The sequence below is a fragment of the Entelurus aequoreus genome, linkage group LG27 (assembly GCF_033978785.1).
Source record: "Entelurus aequoreus isolate RoL-2023_Sb linkage group LG27, RoL_Eaeq_v1.1, whole genome shotgun sequence".
NCBI classification, from domain to species: domain Eukaryota; kingdom Metazoa; phylum Chordata; class Actinopteri; order Syngnathiformes; family Syngnathidae; genus Entelurus; species Entelurus aequoreus.
Window position 1 is genome coordinate 39,158,143 of NC_084757.1, and position 23,611 is coordinate 39,181,753.

General features: G+C 32.7%; 1 long non-coding RNA gene across 2 annotated transcripts in view; it reads right to left on the reverse strand.

Moving 5' to 3' along the window:
- The window catches only part of LOC133644450 (uncharacterized), a 153,803-nt gene that overhangs the window by 115,477 nt on the left and 14,715 nt on the right, over positions 1 to 23,611 (reverse strand). The gene's annotated exons all lie outside the window — the stretch shown is intronic.

The following is a 23,611-nucleotide window of genomic DNA, read 5'->3' on the forward strand; positions in this document are numbered from 1 at the left end:
AACATGTCATTAAGTAAGAATATGTCATTAAGTAAGAATATGTCATTAAGTAAGAACATGTCATTAAGTAAGAACATGTCATTAAGTAAGAATATGTCATTAAGTAAGAATATGTCATTAAGTAAGAACATGTCATTAAGTAAGAATAAGTCATTAAGTAAGAATATGTCATTAAGTAAGAATATGTCATTAAAGTCCTACTGGAATGCGATTTTCTTATTTAAACGGGGATAGCAGATCCATTCTATGTGTCATACTTGATCAATTCGCGATATTGCCATATTTTTGCTGAAAGGATTTAGTAGAGAACATCGACGATAAAGTTGGCAACTTTTGGTGGCTGATAAAAAAGCCTTGCCTGTACAGGAAGTAGCGTGACGTCACAGGTTGAAAGGCTCCTCACATCTGCACATTGTTTACATCAGCAGCAAGAGTGATTTGGACCAAGAAAGCGACGATTACCCCATTAATTTGAGCCAGGATGAAAGATTCGTGGATGAGGAAAGTGAGAGTGAAGGACTAGAGGGCAGTTGAAGCTATTCAGATAGGGAAGATGCTGTGAGAGGCGGGTGGGACCTGATATTCAGCTGGGAATGACTACAAGAGTAAATAAACACAAGACATATATATACTCTATTAGCCACAACACAACCAGGCTTATATTTAATATGACACATAACAAACACCTCCACCCTCCCGTCCATATAACACACCAATACAACTCAAACACCCGCACAACACACTCAATCCCACAGCCCAAAGTACCGTTCACCTCCCCAAAGTTGACATGTTGACATTCATTGTAGCTAAGATGGCGTCCTCAGCACACAACATGATGTTAATAACTGTTACTTGCAGGAAATATCAACTGACATGTTGACATTCATTGTAGCTAAGATGGCGTCCTCAGCACACAACATGATGTTAATAACTGTTACTTGCAGGAAATATCAACTGACATGTTGACATTCATTGTAGCTAAGATGGCGTCCTCAGCACACAACACAATGTTAGTATATAGTAGTAATATGAATGAGAAGTTGAGTACAAAACAACATGGCTGATTGTTGTGCTAATCTTTTCCATTCTGGTGGTTTGTCCTCCAACTCTGTTTCCAAAGTCCCGGGAGCGGGGCCAAGACCTCATTAGGGTTTGTTTTCCCTGCGCAGCCAAGGTCGCTCCGCTTCCAATCCGTGCGGCCACCAATCCAAACACGGCAGCTCCAAGTACCCCCGCTCGTAAACGCATCCAGATGTCTGCAAACACGCACCTCGCACGCCATTGGACGGCCAGCTGATCAGACAGATGTGGGGGGAGGAGCCTCAATGGCAGCTAACCTATATGCTACGTAGTCCTCATTAACATCATTCTCTTCCATTGTTGGGGGCCATGATTACATTCACAATCAATTCTACATTCACAATCTATACTTTTTTAACCACACTTCTGTGATCAGCTCCATTCCTCCATAAAATAGTTCAACACCTCTGAAAAATGTTTATATTACTTAAACAAGTAAAAACTCTGGGTTGAAATTGTATTTCCTGTTTCTGCTCGAAAGGATCTAGCCAACGTGTGTAAGTTTTATATAACTACAACAATTCTTACTCACTACAGTGTCCCATGTGTGATGTCTATCTGTACATGCTATCGTAATGTAATCAAGCTAGCGTCGTTAGCATCAGCTAGTACACTAACAGGTTTACAAATTACTTTTTAAATTTTTTCACTTTCACAAATTCCTCAGTAAATTCACCAAAACGTCACCGTGGAGTTATTGAGTCTGTTTAGCTGATTGGAGAGCTAGCTTGCGCAGCTAGTGAATCCATGACCATGACTTCTGTTTTGTTTGATCGGATGTTTCACTGCCTTGTTACAGACACTGTTTGGAAACAATTAAGATATGTAAATCAACATTTCTGTGTAAATAACTCATTTCACAACATATATATCTGCAAATTATCACAACATATATATCTGCAACTTATCACAACATATAATGTATATCTGCAACTTATCACAACATGTATATCTGCAACTTATCACAACAAATATATCTGCAACTTATCACAACATATATATCTGCAACTTATCACAACATATAATGTATATCTGCAACTTGTCACAACATATATATCTGCAACTTATCACAACATATAATGTATATCTGCAACTTATCACAACATATATATCTGCAACTTATCACAACATGTATATCTGCAACTTATCACAACATATATATCTGCAACTTATCACAACAAATATATCTGCAACTTATCACAACATATATATCTGCAACTTATCACAACATATAACTTATCACAACATATATATCTGCAACTTATCACAACAAATATATCTGCAACTTATCACAACATATATATCTGCAACTTATCACAACATATATATCTGCAACTTATCACAACATATAATGTATATCTGCAACTTGTCACAACATATATATCTGCAACTTATCACAACATATATATCTGCAACTTATCACAACATATATATCTGCAACTTATCACAACATGTATATCTGCAACTTATCACAACATATATATCTGCAACTTATCACAACATATATATCTGCAACTTATCACAACATATATATCTGCAACTTATCACAACATATATATCTGCAACTTATCACAACATATATATCTGCAACTTATCACAACATATATATCTGCAACTTATCACAACATATATATCTGCAACTTATCACAATATATATATCTGCAACTTATCACAACATATATATATCTGCAACTTATTACAACATATATATGTGCAACTTATCACAACATGTATATATCTGCAACTTATCACAACATATATATATCTGCAACTTATCACAACATATATATGTGCAACTTATCACAATAATATGCAACTTATCACAACATATATATATCTGCAACTTATCACAACATATATATCTGCAACTTATCACAACATATATATCTGCAACTTATCACAACATATATATCTGCAACTTATCACAACATGTATATCTGCAACTTATCACAACATATATATCTGCAACTTATCACAACATATATATCTGCAACTTATCACAACATATATATCTGCAACTTATCACAACATATATATCTGCAACTTATCACAACATATATTTTTCTGCAACTTATCACAACATATATTTTTCTGCAACTTATCACAACATATATTTTTCTGCAACTTATCACAACATATATATCTGCAACTTATCACAACAAATATATCTGCAACTTATCACAACATATATATATCTGCAACTTATCACAACATATATATCTGCAACTTATCACAACATATATATCTGCAACTTATCACAACAAATATATCTGCAACTTATCACAACATATATATCTGCAACTTATCACAACATATATATCTGCAACTTATCACAACATATATATCTGCAACTTATCACAACATGTATATCTGCAACTTATCACAACATATATATCTGCAACTTATCACAACATATATATCTGCAACTTATCACAACATATATATCTGCAACTTATCACAACATATATATCTGCAACTTATCACAACATATATTTTTCTGCAACTTATCACAACATATATTTTTCTGCAACTTATCACAACATATATTTTTCTGCAACTTATCACAACATATATATCTGCAACTTATCACAACAAATATATCTGCAACTTATCACAACATATATATATCTGCAACTTATCACAACATATATATCTGCAACTTATCACAACATATATATCTGCAACTTATCACAACAAATATATCTGCAACTTATCACAACATATATATCTGCAACTTATCACAACATATATATCTGCAACTTATCACAACATATATATCTGCAACTTATCACAACATATATATATCTGCAACTTATCACAACATATATATCTGCAACTTATCACAACATATATATCTGCAACTTATCACAACATATATACATCTGCAACTTATCACAACAAATATATCTGCAACTTATCACAACATATATATATCTGCAACTTATCACAACACATATATCTGCAACTTATCACAACATATATATCTGCAACTTATCACAACATATATATCTGCAACTTATCACAACATATATTTTTCTGCAACTTATCACAACATATATTTTTCTGCAACTTATCACAACATATATTTTTCTGCAACTTATCACAACATATATATCTGCAACTTATCACAACAAATATATCTGCAACTTATCACAACATATATATCTGCAACTTATCACAACATATATATATCTGCAACTTATCACAACATATATATATCTGCAACTTATCACAACATATATATATCTGCAACTTATCACAACAAATATATCTGCAACTTATCACAACATATATATCTGCAACTTATCACAACATATATATCTGCAACTTATCACAACATATATATCTGCAACTTATCACAACATATATACATCTGCAACTTATCACAACAAATATATCTGCAACTTATCACAACATATATATATCTGCAACTTATCACAACACATATATCTGCAACTTATCACAACATATATATCTGCAACTTATCACAACATATATATCTGCAACTTATCACAACATATATTTTTCTGCAACTTATCACAACATATATTTTTCTGCAACTTATCACAACATATATTTTTCTGCAACTTATCACAACATATATATCTGCAACTTATCACAACAAATATATCTGCAACTTATCACAACATATATATCTGCAACTTATCACAACATATATATATCTGCAACTTATCACAACATATATACATCTGCAACTTATCACAACAAATATATCTGCAACTTATCACAACATATATATATCTGCAACTTATCACAACACATATATCTGCAACTTATCACAACATATATATCTGCAACTTATCACAACATATATATCTGCAACTTATCACAACATATATTTTTCTGCAACTTATCACAACATATATTTTTCTGCAACTTATCACAACATATATTTTTCTGCAACTTATCACAACATATATATCTGCAACTTATCACAACAAATATATCTGCAACTTATCACAACATATATATCTGCAACTTATCACAACATATATATATCTGCAACTTATCACAACATATATATATCTGCAACTTATCACAACATATATATATCTGCAACTTATCACAACAAATATATCTGCAACTTATCACAACATATATATATCTGCAACTTATCACAACACATATATCTGCAACTTATCACAACATATATATCTGCAACTTATCACAACATATATATCTGCAACTTATCACAACATATATTTTTCTGCAACTTATCACAACATATATTTTTCTGCAACTTATCACAACATATATTTTTCTGCAACTTATCACAACATATATATCTGCAACTTATCACAACAAATATATCTGCAACTTATCACAACATATATATCTGCAACTTATCACAACATATATATATCTGCAACTTATCACAACATATATATATCTGCAACTTATCACAACATATATATATCTGCAACTTATCACAACAAATATATCTGCAACTTATCACAACATATATATCTGCAACTTATCACAACATATATATCTGCAACTTATCACAACATATATATCTGCAACTTATCACAACATATATACATCTGCAACTTATCACAACAAATATATCTGCAACTTATCACAACATATATATATCTGCAACTTATCACAACACATATATCTGCAACTTATCACAACATATATATCTGCAACTTATCACAACATATATATCTGCAACTTATCACAACATATATTTTTCTGCAACTTATCACAACATATATTTTTCTGCAACTTATCACAACATATATTTTTCTGCAACTTATCACAACATATATATCTGCAACTTATCACAACAAATATATCTGCAACTTATCACAACATATATATCTGCAACTTATCACAACATATATATATCTGCAACTTATCACAACATATATACATCTGCAACTTATCACAACAAATATATCTGCAACTTATCACAACATATATATATCTGCAACTTATCACAACACATATATCTGCAACTTATCACAACATATATATCTGCAACTTATCACAACATATATATCTGCAACTTATCACAACATATATTTTTCTGCAACTTATCACAACATATATTTTTCTGCAACTTATCACAACATATATTTTTCTGCAACTTATCACAACATATATATCTGCAACTTATCACAACAAATATATCTGCAACTTATCACAACATATATATCTGCAACTTATCACAACATATATATATCTGCAACTTATCACAACATATATATATCTGCAACTTATCACAACATATATATATCTGCAACTTATCACAACAAATATATCTGCAACTTATCACAACATATATATATCTGCAACTTATCACAACACATATATCTGCAACTTATCACAACATATATATCTGCAACTTATCACAACATATATATCTGCAACTTATCACAACATATATTTTTCTGCAACTTATCACAACATATATTTTTCTGCAACTTATCACAACATATATTTTTCTGCAACTTATCACAACATATATATCTGCAACTTATCACAACAAATATATCTGCAACTTATCACAACATATATATCTGCAACTTATCACAACATATATATATCTGCAACTTATCACAACATATATATATCTGCAACTTATCACAACATATATATATCTGCAACTTATCACAACATATATATCTGTGGCTTATAGTCCAGTGCGACAACTACATGGAAAATGTAGTGAGTTCCGGCAATATCCAGAAAATATAGAATGAAGCTACAATTACAAATCCAGAAAATATAGTATGAAGCTACAATTCAAAAACAAAAAAAAGGAAAAATACCTTATGTCAGCAAATATTTGTGGTATTTTTGTCTGAGAAGCAGCCAATCAGGTGCTTCGCTCTTCATTTACTTTTCATTTAAGTGGGTGTTGACTTTTGAAGCAACTCATTTTTCTGCACCTACTTTTTTTACACTGATTGTTTTTTTTTTTACATATAATTTTTGTTACGCTGAAAATTTATGGACTGAATTGTTTTTACATACTGAATATTTTTTACACTGAATTTATTTGCACTGCATTTTTTTTTACACCAAATATTTCTGCACATAAATTTTCTGCACTGATTTTTTATAAACTGATTTTTTTATTATGAATTTTTTTATTACATAGATTTCTTTTTTTACATTGAATTTGTTTATGCTGAATAATTATAGACTGCATTTTTTTTAGACAGAATTTTTTTTTTTACAATGATTATAATTTTACATTGATTTTTTTTTCATGCTGAATATTTAATGACTGCATCTTTTTACACTGAATTTTTATGTAACAATTTTTTTTACACTGATTTTTTTGCACTGAATTTTTTTGCACCAAATATTTCTGCACTGGATTTTTTTGTATACACTGAATTTTTCTTCACCAAATTTTTCTGCACAATGTTTTTTCACACTGATTTTTATTTAAATATTTTTTTTTTTACACCAAATATTTCTGCACTGAATTTTGTTACACAGAAATGTTCTGCACTGAATTGTTATACACTGAATTGTTCTCTCTGAAATTATTTTACACTGAATTTTTCTGCAATAATTTTTTATACACTGAATTTTTTTACACAATTTTTTTTACACTGATTTCGTTTTTTTCATAGAATTTTTTTATGCTGAATATTTATAGGCTGAACTTTTTTTACACTGAATTTTTATTTTACATAAAAAAAATTACACTGTATATGTATAGACTGAAATGTTTTACACAGAATTTTTTGCACTGACTTTTGTTACACTAAATATTTCTGCACTGAAATTTCCTGCACTGAATTTTTTTACACAGCAATTTTCTGGACTAAATTTTTATACACTGAATTGTTCTACTATTCTTTTACACTGATTTTTTCTGCACACATTTTTTTATACACTGTTTATACACAGAATTTTTCCGCATTGATTTTTTTATTTTTTTATTTTTTTTACATAAAAGTTTTTTACGCCGAATATTTAGAGACTGAATTTTTTACACTGAATTTTCTTACACAGGAATTTAATGCACTGAATTGTTCTTCTCTCTGAAATTGTTATACACTGGATTTTTCAGCATTATTTTTTTACAAACTGATTTATTTTTTTACATAAAATTTTTTTACGCTGAATATTTATAGACTGAAAAAAAATTCAGTCTATAAATATTCAGCGTAAAAAATTTTATGAGAGGAGCCAGATGAGGTGGTTCGGGCATCTGGTCAGGATGCCACCCGAACGCCTCCCTAGGGAGGTGTTTAGAGCACGTCCGACCGGTAGGAGGCCATGGGGAAGACCCAGGACAGGTTGGGAAGACTATGTCTCCCGGCTGGCCTGGGAACGCCTCGGGATCCCCCGGGAGGAGCTGGACCAAGTGGCTGGGGAGAGGGAAGTCTGGGCTTCCCTGCTTAGGCTGCTGCCCCCGCGACCCGACCTCGGATAAGCGGAAGAAGATGGATGGATGAATTTTTTTTACACTAAATTTTTCTGGACTAAGTTTTTTTTTTACAATGATTTTTATTTTACATTAAATTTTCTTTATACTAAATTGTTTATAGACTGACATTTTTACACTCAATTTTTTACATTAAATATTTCTGCACTTTATTTTTTTGTACACCACATTTTTTTACAATGATTTTTTCTACACTGTATTTTAAAACACTATTTTAACAAACTATTTTATACACAAAATTGGATTAAATGAAATTGACATAATTTGAAGTAAAAAAACAAAAAAAACCCCAACATAAATTCAGTGTCCAACAAAGCTTTGGTCATAAAGACACAAATTCACCTCCTGCCTGCCGCCACAAATAAAAGTAAGATTTAAGTTTTTTGTCAGTGAGGAACTGTCAGTTGACTATTTGCAAGGAAAACATCAGTTTCGTTTGGTAAAAGTCTAAAAGAGTTTTTCTTGACAGACGTTTGGTGTTTCTCTCTTGTCAAAAGTCTTGTTTTGTCCCATTTATCGTGAGACCACACCCTCCATCTTTGACCACACCCTCCATCTTTGACCACACCCTCCATCCTTGACGTCCATCATTAGTCCTTCCAGTGTTTTTCCCAATATGACTTCCTGTGTGTGACAGGCTGGTGCTTTACAGACGTACCTAATCAAGTGGCCAGTGTCAATTAAAAAACAACAACCTTCCTCTGTGGTTTGAGGTTTTCTGATCAATCTTGACATTCCTGCTAAAAAGTGGTCGTGTGCTTGTTTATTGGACTTGTGAGTCATGCTAGTCCAACAAAGACAGGAGTCTAGATCTTTCTAAACAGTCTTGGGTTTCATCCCTCCCTAATGTAGTGGCCGTTGGAGACCCCCAGGGGGGTTTGAAGGTAAACACAGGCGCGGCGGTTAAGAACGACGTCACTTCCTGCGTGCCCGTCGAGTCAGCGTTTTGTGCTTTACTAGCAACAGGACCCCCCCACCCCCCTCCCAAAAAAAAGAGCCAAAGTTGATATTTCCAGCAGTCAGGCTGGGAGGCTACATGACAAATGTTAGAGAACTGAGCTTTTAAACACATTCTGTTGGTCACTTTTTCATTCTAATTGGTAAAAGATGGCAAGTAAGAGGTGGCTAACAAGGGAGTTATCATTAGTGCGCCCATAAACCCTTAAAAAAACATGCAAACCTATACTTCATTTTCCCCTGAAGCGTTAGCAATATTCTTACTGTAAGCGCTAACGCGGAGGAACTACTTTTAGAGAGCTAACTAGCTTATGTTGCTATATTGACATACTGAGCTGCTGCATGGCCTCTGAGTAGGTGAAAGTTAATTGTAGATGATAAATCATGTCTATCACCTGGATAGTAGGAGGTTGTGGACATAAACCCACAAGTTGGTCCACTTTGACATCCAACTTAGACCCGGAGATGGCGAGGAAGACATGAAAAGACGCTCGTTTGCAGCATTTTTTTTTCACCTGCCTAAGGATTATGATGAATTCTTCATGGAATATAAACATTGAGAGCAGACGTCGTACAGCAAGTGTTTGTTTTATCATGTTCATAGTTTGCATATCTTGTTCAGCGCAACACTGCCACAGGAGGGAAGGGACTCATATGGCCCCATTCCTGCGTGGATCTCGCGTGAGAGGAAAAGGGGAGGGGTTAATCATTTCGCAATTCAGTCTGCTGAAAATGATGGAAAGCGCCACACTACGTAGCAACTGATGCTGTGGTCAAAGTTATATTTGCCACATGACATATATACTTATATCATGTATATGTTATTATGAATGTTATTACATCACATATATACTTACATCATGTATATATTACATGTTATTATGAATGTTACTACATGACATATATACTTACATCATGTATATATTACATGTTATTATGAATGTTACTACATGACATATATACTTACATCATGTATATATTACATGTTATTATGAATGTTACTACATGACATATATACTTACATCATGTATATATTACATGTTATTATGAATGTTACTACATGACATATATACTTATATCATGTATATGTTATTATGAATGTTACTACATGACATATATACTTACATCATGTATATATGACATGTTATTATGAATGTTACTACATGACATATATACTTACATCATGTATATATGACATGTTATTATGAATGTTACTACATGACATATATACTTACATCATGTATATATTACATGTTATTATGAATGTTACTACATGACATGTATACTTACATCATGTATATATGACATGTTATTATGAATGTTACTACATGACATATATACTTACATCATGTATATATGACATGTTATTATGAATGTTACTACATGACATATATACTTACATCATGTATATATTACATGTTATTATGAATGTTACTACATGACATATACTTACATCATGTATATATTACATGTTATTATGAATGTTACTACATGACATATATACTTACATCATGTATATATTACATGTTATTATGAATGTTACTACATGACATATATACTTACATCATGTATATATTACATGTTATTATGAATGTTACTACATGACATATACTTACATCATGTATATATTACATGTTATTATGAATGTTACTACATGACATATATACTTACATCATGTATATATTACATGTTATTATGAATGTTACTACATGACATATATACTTACATCATGTATATATGACATGTTATTATGAATGTTACTACATGACATATATACTTACATCATGTATATATGACATGTTATTATGAATGTTACTACATGACATATATACTTACATCATGTATATATTACATGTTATTATGAATGTTACTACATGACATATACTTACATCATGTATATATTACATGTTATTATGAATGTTACTACATGACATATATACTTACATCATGTATATATTACATGTTATTATGAATGTTACTACATGACATATATACTTACATCATGTATATATTACATGTTATTATGAATGTTACTACATGACATATATACTTACATCATGTATATATTACATGTTATTATGAATATTACTACATGACATATATACTTACATCATGTATATATTACATGTTATTATGAATGTTACTACATGACATATATACTTACATCATGTATATATTACATGTTATTATGAATGTTACTACACGACATATATACTTACATCATGTATATGTTATTATGAATGTTACTACATGACATATATACTTACATCATGTATATGTTATTATGAATGTTACTACATGACATATATACTTACATCATGTATATGTTATTATGAATGTTACTACATGACATATATACTTACATCATGTATATATGACATGTTATTATGAATGTTACTACATGACATATATACTTACATAATGTATATATGACATGTTATTATGAATGTTACTACATGACATATATACTTACATCATGTATATGTTATTATGAATGTTACTACATGACATATATACTTACATCATGTATATGTTATTATGAATGTTACTACATGACATATATACTTACATCATGTATATGTTATTAGGGTCCGCACAGGACCTTTTCAAAAGGAATCCCAAAGGGAGTCCTTTTGCAATGGGACGAAAGGACCCTATTGAAATTGTAAGGTTTTATTATTATTCTTTATTATTATTATTATTATTATTCCGCAGCTTTGCGCACTACTTAGACCCCCTTAACATACTTCAAAACTCACCAAATTTTTTACACACATCCAAAAAGTGTGCCAGCAGACTTTAATATAAAAACCTAACCCCAAAACACAAAATTGAGCTCTAGCGCCCCCTAGGAAAAAAAAAAAACAGACTGCCTCTAACTCCCACTAGGAAGGTCGTAGAGACATGAAACAAAAACCTGTATGTAGGTCTGCTCTAGACCTACAACTCATAATTGTATATCCTCGGGCGAAAATCAACAGGAAATTGGCAATTTACCATTTTTGACAAAAATGTCCTAAAAACACTGTTTTTTACATCTTTGACCTCTAATTTGACCCCCTTAAAATACTTCAAAACTCACCAAACTTCTCACACACATCGGGACTGGTAGAAATTGCGCTCTCAAAAAATAACCGAACCCCGAAACTCAAAATTGTGCTCTACAGCAATTTTTTTATAAAACTGACAAAAAACTGCTCCTCAGAGGAAAACTCTGACAAAACTGCTTGTAACTTCCGGTAGGAACGTCGTAGAGACATGAAACAAATACCTCTATGTAGGTCTTGTCTAGACCTACATTTCATAGATTGACATCCTTCAGCGAAAATCAACAGGAAGTTTGTAATCTCCATTTCAAAACAACATTTTTGTACCAAACGGTCACCAAACATCAAACATTATCTCCTCTGAGCGCGTTTGTCGTTTCGGCTTCAAACTGCTACAGGAGAGAGATTGAACCCTTCTGATTAAAAGATGCGTACGGATAATGATTAAGTGCTACCGTTTTGATTTTACGAGCCTTCAAAGACCCGCAGCACTAAAGTTGCTACGGTGCCAAAAATGACAACGAAACTGCGATTACACCTTCTTTGGCCTCAATACACACAATAGCCTATAATGACAATGTGAACTCAGACACAACTTCCTCTAACTCCCAGTACCAATATCGTAGAGACACGAAACAAAAACCTCTATGTAGGTCTCACTCAGGACTACCACTGGACAAAAGTATTGGACACCTAGGACTAGCACCTGCCAGAAGGCGGACCCGACCAATGCTGCTTGCAGCTTTAATTATTAGGGTCCGCACAGGACCTTTTCAAAAGGAATCCCAAAGGGAGTCCTTTTGCAATGGGACGAAAGGACCCTATTGAAATTGTAATGTTTTATTATTCTTCTTCTTCTTCTTCTTCTTTGTTTCTTCTTCCGCAGCTTTGCGCACTACTTCGCCCCCCTTAACATGCTTCAAAACTCACCAAATTTTTTACACACATCCAAAAAGTGTGCCAGCAGACTTTAGTCAAAAAACCAAACCCAAAAAAATACACTTGCTCTCTAGCGCCCCCTAGGTAGAAAACTGCCTATAACTCCCACTAGGAAGGTCGTAGAGACATGAAACAAAAACCTGTATGTAGGTCTCAGTTAGACCTACAATTCATAATTTCACTTCTTCGGGCGAAAACCAACAGGAAGTTGGCTATTTCCCCTTCAAGACAAAAAATGACTAAAAACACTCATTTTTGATTTTTGACCTCTAATTTGACCCCCTTAAAATACTTCAAAACTCACCAAACTTCTCACACACATTGGGACTGGTGGAAACTGTGATCTAAAAAAACAACCGAATCCCAAAACTCAAAATTGTGCTCTACATAATTTTTGAAAAAAAAAGAGAAAAAACTGCTCCTCAGAGGAAAACTCTGACAAAACTGCTTGTAACTTCCGGTAGGAACGTCGTAGAGACATGAAACAAATACCTCTATGTAGGTCTTGTCTAGACCTACATTTCATAGATTGACATCCTTCAGCGAAAATCAACAGGAAGTTTGTAATCTCCATTTCAAAACAACATTTTTGTACCAAACGGTCACCAAACATCAAACATTATCTCCTCTGAGCGCGTTTGTCGTTTCGGCTTCAAACTGCTACAGGAGAGAGATTGAACCCTTCTGATTAAAAGATGCGTACGGATTTTTATTTAGTGCTACCGTTTTGATTTTACGAGCCTTCAAAGACCCGCAGCACTAAAGTTGCTACGGTGCCAAAAATGACAACGAAACTGCGATTAGACCTTCTTTGGCCTCAATACACACAATAGCCTATAATGACAATGTGAACTCAGACACAACTTCCTCTAACTCCCAGTACCAATATCGTAGAGACACGAAACAAAAACCTCTATGTAGGTCTCACTCAGGACTACCACTGGACTAAAGTATTGGACACCTAGGACTAGCACCTGCCAAAAGGCGGACCCGACCAATGCTGCTTGCAGCTTTAATTATTATTATTCTCCTTCCGCACCGTCGCGCACTACTTCGCCCCCCTTAACATGCTTCAAAACTCACCAAATTTTTTCCACACATTGGAAAAAGAGTCCAGACCACATAATCAAAAAACCTAACCCAAAAAATCACAATTGCGCTCTAGCGCCCCCTAGGAAGACAACCTACGATAACTCCCACTAGGAAGGTCGTAGAGACATGAAACAAAAACCAGTATGTAGGTCTCACTTAGACCTACAATTCATAATTTCACATCTTCGGGCAAAAACCAACAGGAAATTGGCAATTTCCCATTTTACACCAAAATTTACTAAAAACACTCCTTTTTACGTCTTTGACCTCTAATTTGACCCACTTAAAATACTTCAAAACTCACCAAACTTCTCACACACATTGGGACAGTTGGGATTTAAGATCTACAAAAATAACCGAACCCCAAAACTCAAAATTGTGCTCTACATAATTTTTGGAAAAAACAGACAAAAAACTGCTCCTCAGAGGAAAACTCTGACAAAACTGCTTGTAACTTCCGGTAGGAACGTCGTAGAGACATGAAAAAAATACCTCTATGTAGGTCTTGTCTAGACCTACATTTCATAGATTGACATCCTTCAGCGAAAATCAACAGGAAGTTTGTAATCTCCATTTCAAAACAACATTTTTGTACCAAACGGTCACCAAACATCAAACATTATCTCCTCTGAGCGCGTTTGGCGTTTCGGCTTCAAACTGCTACAGGAGAGAGATTGAACCCTTCTGATTAAAAGATGCGTACGGATTTTTATTTAGTGCTACCGTTTTGATTTTACGAGCCTTCAAAGACCCGCAGCACTAAAGTTGCTACGGTGCCAAAAATGACAACGAAACTGCGATTAGACCTACTTTGGCCTCAATACACACAATAGCCTATAATGACAATGTGAACTCAGACACAACTTCCTCTAACTCCCAGTACCAATATCGTAGAGACACGAAACAAAAACCTCTATGTAGGTCTCACTCAGGACTACCACTGGACTAAAATATTGGACACCTAGGACTAGCACCGGCCAAAAGGCGGACCCGACCAATGCTGCTTGCAGCTTTAATTCTTTATTAGGGTCCGCACAGGACCTTTTCAAAAGGAATCCCAAAGGGAGTCCTTTTGCAATGGGACGAAAGGACCCTATTGAAATTGTAATGTTTTATTATTCTTTGTTTCTTCTTCCGCAGCTTTGCGCACTACTACGCCCCCCTTAACATGCTTCAAAACTCACCAAATTTTTTACACAAATCCAAAAAGTGTGCCAGCAGACTTTAGTCAAAAAACCAAACCCAAAAAAATACACTTGCTCTCTAGCGCCCCCTAAGTAGAAAACTGCCTATAACTCCCACTAGGAAGGTCGTAGAGACATGAAACCAAAACCTGTATGTAGGTCTCAGTTAGACCTACAATTCATAATTTCACTTCTTCGGGCGAAAACCAACAGGAAGTTGGCAATTTCCCCTTCAAGACAAAAAATGACGAAAATCACTCATTTTTGATTTTTGACCTCTAATTTGACCCCCTTAAAATACTTCAAAACTCACCAAAATTCGCACACACATCGGGACTGGTGGAAACTGTGATCTAAAAAAAAAACCAAATCCCAAAACTCAAAATTGTGCTCTACATAATTTTTGGAAAAAAAAGAGAAAAAACTGCTCCTCAGAGGAAAAATCGGACAAAACTGCTTGTAACTTCCGGTAGGAACGTCGTAGAGACATGAAAAAAATACCTCTACGTAGGTCTCATTTAGACCTACATTTCATACATTGACACCCTTCAGCAAAAATCTACAGGAAGTTTGTTATCTCCATTTCAAAACAACATTTTTGTACCAAACGGTCACCAAACATCAAACATTATCTCCTCTGAGCGCGTTTGTCGTTTCGGCTTCAAACTGCTACAGGAGAGAGATTGAACCCTTCAGATTAAAAGATGCGTACGGATTTTTATTTAGTGCTACCGTTTTGATTTTACAAGCCTTCAAAGACCCGCAGCACTGATGCTGCTACGGTGCCAAAAATGACAACGAAACTGCGATTAGACCTTCTTTGGCCTCAATACACACAATAGCCTATAATGACAATGTGAAATGGATCCGCTGCTGTGATTTTACGCACCTTCAAAGAAAACAACCACTGTGCCGCAGCACCTAGGAAAAAAACACAGACACAACTTCCTCTAACTCCCAGTACCAATATCGTAGAGACACGAAACAAAAACCTCTATGTAGGTCTCACTCAGGACTACCACTGGACTAAAGTATTGGACACCTAGGACTAGCACCTGCCAGAAGGCGGACCCGACCAATGCTGCTTGCAGCTTTAATTATGAATGTTACTACATGACATATATACTTACATCATGTATATATTACATGTTATTATGAATGTTACTACATGACATATATACTTACATCATGTATATATTACATGTTATTATGAATGGTACTACATGACATATATACTTACATCATGTATATATGACATGTTATTATGAATGTTACTACATGACCTATATACTTACATCATGTATATATTACATGTTATTATGAATGTTACTACATGACATATATACTTACATCATGTATATATGACATGTTATTATGAATGTTACTACATGACATATATACTTACATCATGTATATGTTATTATGAATGTTACTACATGACATATATACTTACATCATGTATATGTTATTATGAATGTTACTACATGACATATATACTTACATCATGTATATATTACATGTTATTATGAATGTTACTACATGACATATGTACTTACATCATGTATATATTACATGTTATTATGAATGTTACTACATGACATATATACTTACATCATGTATATATGACATGTTATTATGAATGTTACTACATGACATATATACTTACATCATGTATATATTACATGTTATTATGAATGTTACTACATGACATGTATACTTACATCATGTATATATGACATGTTATTATGAATGTTACTACATGACATATATACTTACATCATGTATATATGGCATGTTATTATGAATGTTACTACATGACATATATACTTACATCATGTATATATTACATGTTATTATGAATGTTACTACATGACATATACTTACATCATGTATATATTACATGTTATTATGAATGTTACTACATGACATATATACTTACATCATGTATATATGACATGTTATTATGAATGTTACTACATGACATATATACTTACATCATGTATATATGACATGTTATTATGAATGTTACTACATGACATATATACTTACATCATGTATATATGACATGTTATTATGAATGTTACTACATGACATATATACTTACATCATGTATATATGACATGTTATTATGAATGTTACTACATGACATATACTTACATCATGTATATATTACATGTTATTATGAATGTTACTACATGACATATATACTTACATCATGTATATATTACATGTTATTATGAATGTTACTACATGACATATATACTTACATCATGTATATATTACATGTTATTATGAATGTTACTACATGACATATATACTTACATCATGTATATATTACATGTTATTATGAATGTTACTACATGACATATATACTTAGATCATGTATATATTACATGTTATTATGAATGTTACTACATGACATATATACTTACATCATGTATATATTACATGTTATTATGAATGTTACTACACGACATATATACTTACATCATGTATATGTTATTATGAATGTTACTACATGACATATATACTTACATCATGTATATGTTATTATGAATGTTACTACATGACATATATACTTACATCATGTATATGTTATTATGAATGTTACTACATGACATATATACTTACATCATGTATATATGACATGTTATTATGAATGTTACTACATGACATATATACTTACATCATGTATATATGACATGTTATTATGAATGTTACTACATGACATATATACTTACATCATGTATATGTTATTATGAATGTTACTACATGACATATATACTTACATCATGTATATGTTATTATGAATGTTACTACATGACATATATACTTACATCATGTATATATTACATGTTATTATGAATGTTACTACATGACATATATACTTACATCATGTATATATTACATGTTATTATGAATGTTACTACATGACATATATACTTACATCATGTATATGTTATTATGAATGTTACTACATGACATATATACTTACATCATGTATATATTACATGTTATTATGAATGTTACTACATGACATATATACTTACATCATGTATATATTACATGTTATTATGAATGTTACTACATGACATATATACTTACATCATGTATATATGACATGTTATTATGAATGTTACTACATGACATATATACTTACATCATGTATATATTACATGTTATTATAAATGTTACTACATGACATATATACTTACATCATGTATATATGACATGTTATTATGAATGTTACTACATGACATATATACTTACATCATGTATATGTTATTATGAATGTTACTACATGACATATATACTTACATCATGTATATGTTATTATGAATGTTACTACATGACATATATACTTACATCATGTATATATTACATGTTATTATGAATGTTACTACATGACATATATACTTACATCATGTATATATTACATGTTATTATGAATGTTACTACATGACATATATACTTACATCATGTATATGTTATTATGAATGTTACTACATGACATATATACTTACATCATGTATATATTACATGTTATTATGAATGTTACTACATGACATATATACTTACATCATGTATATATTACATGTTATTATGAATGTTACTACATGACATATATACTTACATCATGTATATATGACATGTTATTATGAATGTTACTACATGACATATATACTTACATCATGTATATATTACATGTTATTATAAATGTTACTACATGACATATATACTTACATCATGTATATATGACATGTTATTATGAATGTTACTACATGACATATATACTTACATCATGTATATGTTATTATGAATGTTACTACATGACATATATACTTACATCATGTATATGTTATTATGAATGTTACTACATGACATATATACTTACATCATGTATATATTACATGTTATTATGAATGTTACTACATGACATATATACTTACATCATGTATATATTACATGTTATTATGAATGTTACTACATGACATATATACTTACATCATGTATATGTTATTATGAATGTTACTACATGACATATATACTTACATCATGTATATATTACATGTTATTATGAATGTTACTACATGACATATATACTTACATCATGTATATATTACATGTTATTATGAATGTTACTACATGACATATATACTTACATCATGTATATGTTATTATGAATGTTACTACATGACATATATACTTACATCATGTATATGTTATTATGAATGTTACTACATGACATATATACTTACATCATGTATATATTACATGTTATTATGAATGTTACTACATGACATATATACTTACATCATGTATATATTACATGTTATTATGAATGTTACTACATGACATATATACTTACATCATGTATATGTTATTATGAATGTTACTACATGACATATATACTTACATCATGTATATATTACATGTTATTATGAATGTTACTACATGACATATATACTTACATCATGTATATATTACATGTTATTATGAATGTTACTACATGACATATATACTTACATCATGTATATATGACATGTTATTATGAATGTTACTACATGACATATATACTTACATCATGTATATATTACATGTTATTATAAATGTTACTACATGACATATATACTTACATCATGTATATATGACATGTTATTATGAATGTTACTACATGACATATATACTTACATCATGTATATGTTATTATGAATGTTACTACATGACATATATACTTACATCATGTATATGTTATTATGAATGTTACTACATGACATATATACTTACATCATGTATATATTACATGTTATTATGAATGTTACTACATGACATATATACTTACATCATGTATATATTACATGTTATTATGAATGTTACTACATGACATATATACTTACATCATGTATATGTTATTATGAATGTTACTACATGACATATATACTTACATCATGTATATATTACATGTTATTATGAATGTTACTACATGACATATATACTTACATCATGTATATATTACATGTTATTATGAATGTTACTACATGACATATATACTTACATCATGTATATATGACATGTTATTATGAATGTTACTACATGACATATATACTTACATCATGTATATATTACATGTTATTATAAATGTTACTACATGACATATATACTTACATGTATATATGACATGTTATTATGAATGTTACTACATGACATATATACTTACATCATGTATATGTTATTATGAATGTTACTACATGACATATATACTTACATCATGTATATGTTATTATGAATGTTACTACATGACATATATACTTACATCATGTATATATTACATATTATTATGAATGTTACTACATGACATATATACTTACATCATGTATATGTTATTATGAATGTTACTACATGACATATATACTTACATCATGTATATGTTATTATGAATGTTACTACATGACATATATACTTGGCGCACGCTCTTCATGATGAGCGTACATGTCACCATCCCAGTGCCTTTGTGATTAAAAGTGCAGCAGACGCATTAAAACCTTTTTAAGAGCTTTTAATTAGCCGCAAGCTACAATTAGACGGCCTCACTTTCCTGTTTTTAAAAGGCCTTTGAATGTGTTGATGGTGGCCACAATGACATCACCTGTCACCTGCAGGGCCGGCTCTAGGCTTTTTGTGGCCCTGAACAAGATTTACTTCCTGGCCCTAGTTCTGGCTTTCATACTACAGTAGAACCTCCATTTCAACACAAACCACACACTTCTACAGGAACCAAAAGGTCTGGAACAACAAGGTAACGTTTGCTGTGGTCTGGAACAACAAGGTAACGTTTGCTGTGGTCTGGAACAACAAGGTAACGTTTGCTGTGGTCTAGAACAACAAGGTAACGTTTGCTCTGGTCTGGAACAACAAGGTAACGTTTGCTGTGGTCTGGAACAACAAGGTAACGTTTGCTGTGGTCTGGAACAACAAGGTAACGTTTGCTGTGGTCTGGAACAACAAGGTAATGTTTGCTGTGGTCTGGAACAACAAGGTAACGTTTGCTGTGGTCTGGAACAACAAGGTAACGTTTGCTGTGGTCTAGAACAACATGGTAACGTTTGCTGTGGTCTGGAACAACAAGGTAACGTTTGCTGTGGTCTAAAACAACAAGGTAACGTTTGCTGTGGTCTGGAACAACAAGGTAATGTTTGCTGTGGTCTGGAACAACAAGGTAACGTTTGCTGTGGTCTGGAACAACAAGGTAACGTTTGCTGTGGTCTAGAACAACAAGGTAACGTTTGCTGTGGTCTGGAACAACAAGGTGACGTTTGCTGTGGTCTAGAACAACAAGGTAACGTTTGCTGTGGTCTGGAACAACAAGGTAACGTTTGCTGTGGTCTGGAACAACAAGGTAACGTTTGCTGTGGTTTGGAACAACAAGGTAATGTTCGCTGTGGTCTGGAACAACAAGGTAATGTTTGCTGTGGTTTAGAACAACAAGGTAATGTTTGCTGTGGTCTGGAACAACAAGGTGACGTTTGCTGTGGTCTAGAACAACAAGGTAACGTTTGCTGTGGTCTGGAACAACAAGGTAACGTTTGCTGTGGTCTAGAACAACAAGGTAACGTTTGCTGTGGTCTGGAACAACAAGGTAACGTTTGCTGTGGTCTGGAACAACAAGGTAATGTTTGCTGTGGTCTACAACAACAAGGTAATGTTTGCTGTGGTCTAGAACAACAAGGTAATGTTTGCTGTGGTCTGGAACAACAAGGTAACATTTGCTGTGATCTGGAACAACAAGGTAATGTTTGCTGCTGTTTGGAACAACAAGGTAACATTTGCTGTGGTCTGGAACAACAAGGTAACGTTTGCTGTGGTCTGGAACAACAAGGTAACGTTTGCTGTGGTCTGGAACAACAAGGTAACGTTTGCTGTGGTCTGGAACAACAAGGTAACGTTTGCTGTGGTCTAGAACAACAAGGTAACGTTTGCTGTGGTCTGGAACAACAAGGTAACGTTTGCTGTGGTCTACAACAACAAGGTAACGTTTGCTGTGGTCTAGAACAACAAGGTAATGTTTGCTGTGGTCTGGAACAACAAGGTAACATTTGCTGTGGTCTGGAACAACAAGGTAATGTTTGCTGCTGTTTGGAACAACAAGGTAACGTTTGCTGTGGTCTGAGACAACAAGGTAATGTTTGCTGTGGTCTAGAACAACAAGGGAATGTTTGCTGTGGTCTAGAACAACAAGGGAATGTTTGCTGTGGTCTGGAACTACAAGGTAAAGTTTGATGTGGTCTGGAACAACATGGTAACGTTTTGCTGTGGTCTGGAACAACAAGGTAACGTTTGCTGTGGTCTGGAACAACAAGGTAACGTTTGCTGTGGTTTGGAACAACAAGGTAATGTTTGCTGTGGTTTGGAACAACAAGGTAATGTTTGCTGTGGTCTGGAACAACAAGGTAACGTTTGCTGTGGTCTAGAACAACAAGGTAATGTTTGCTGTGGTCTGGAACAACAAGGTAACGTTTGCTGTGGTCTAGAACAACAAGGTAACGTTTGCTGTGGTCTGGAACAACATGGTAACGTTTGCTGTGGTCTGGAACAACATGGCACACAAACAACTATGAGAAATGCAGCCAATATTATGTACAGACAATGTTTCATGAGACAAGCAAATATAAATTAACATAAGTAAAGGAAATTAAATGAGCTCAAATATAGCTACAAACGAGGCATAGTGATACAATATGTACATACAGCTAGCCTAAATAGCTTGCAGTCATGCACTGACCATACATGCCTGATTAGCACACCACACAAGTCAATAACATCAACACAGCTCACCTTTGTGCATTCACGCACAGCATAAAAGGTTTGGTGGACAA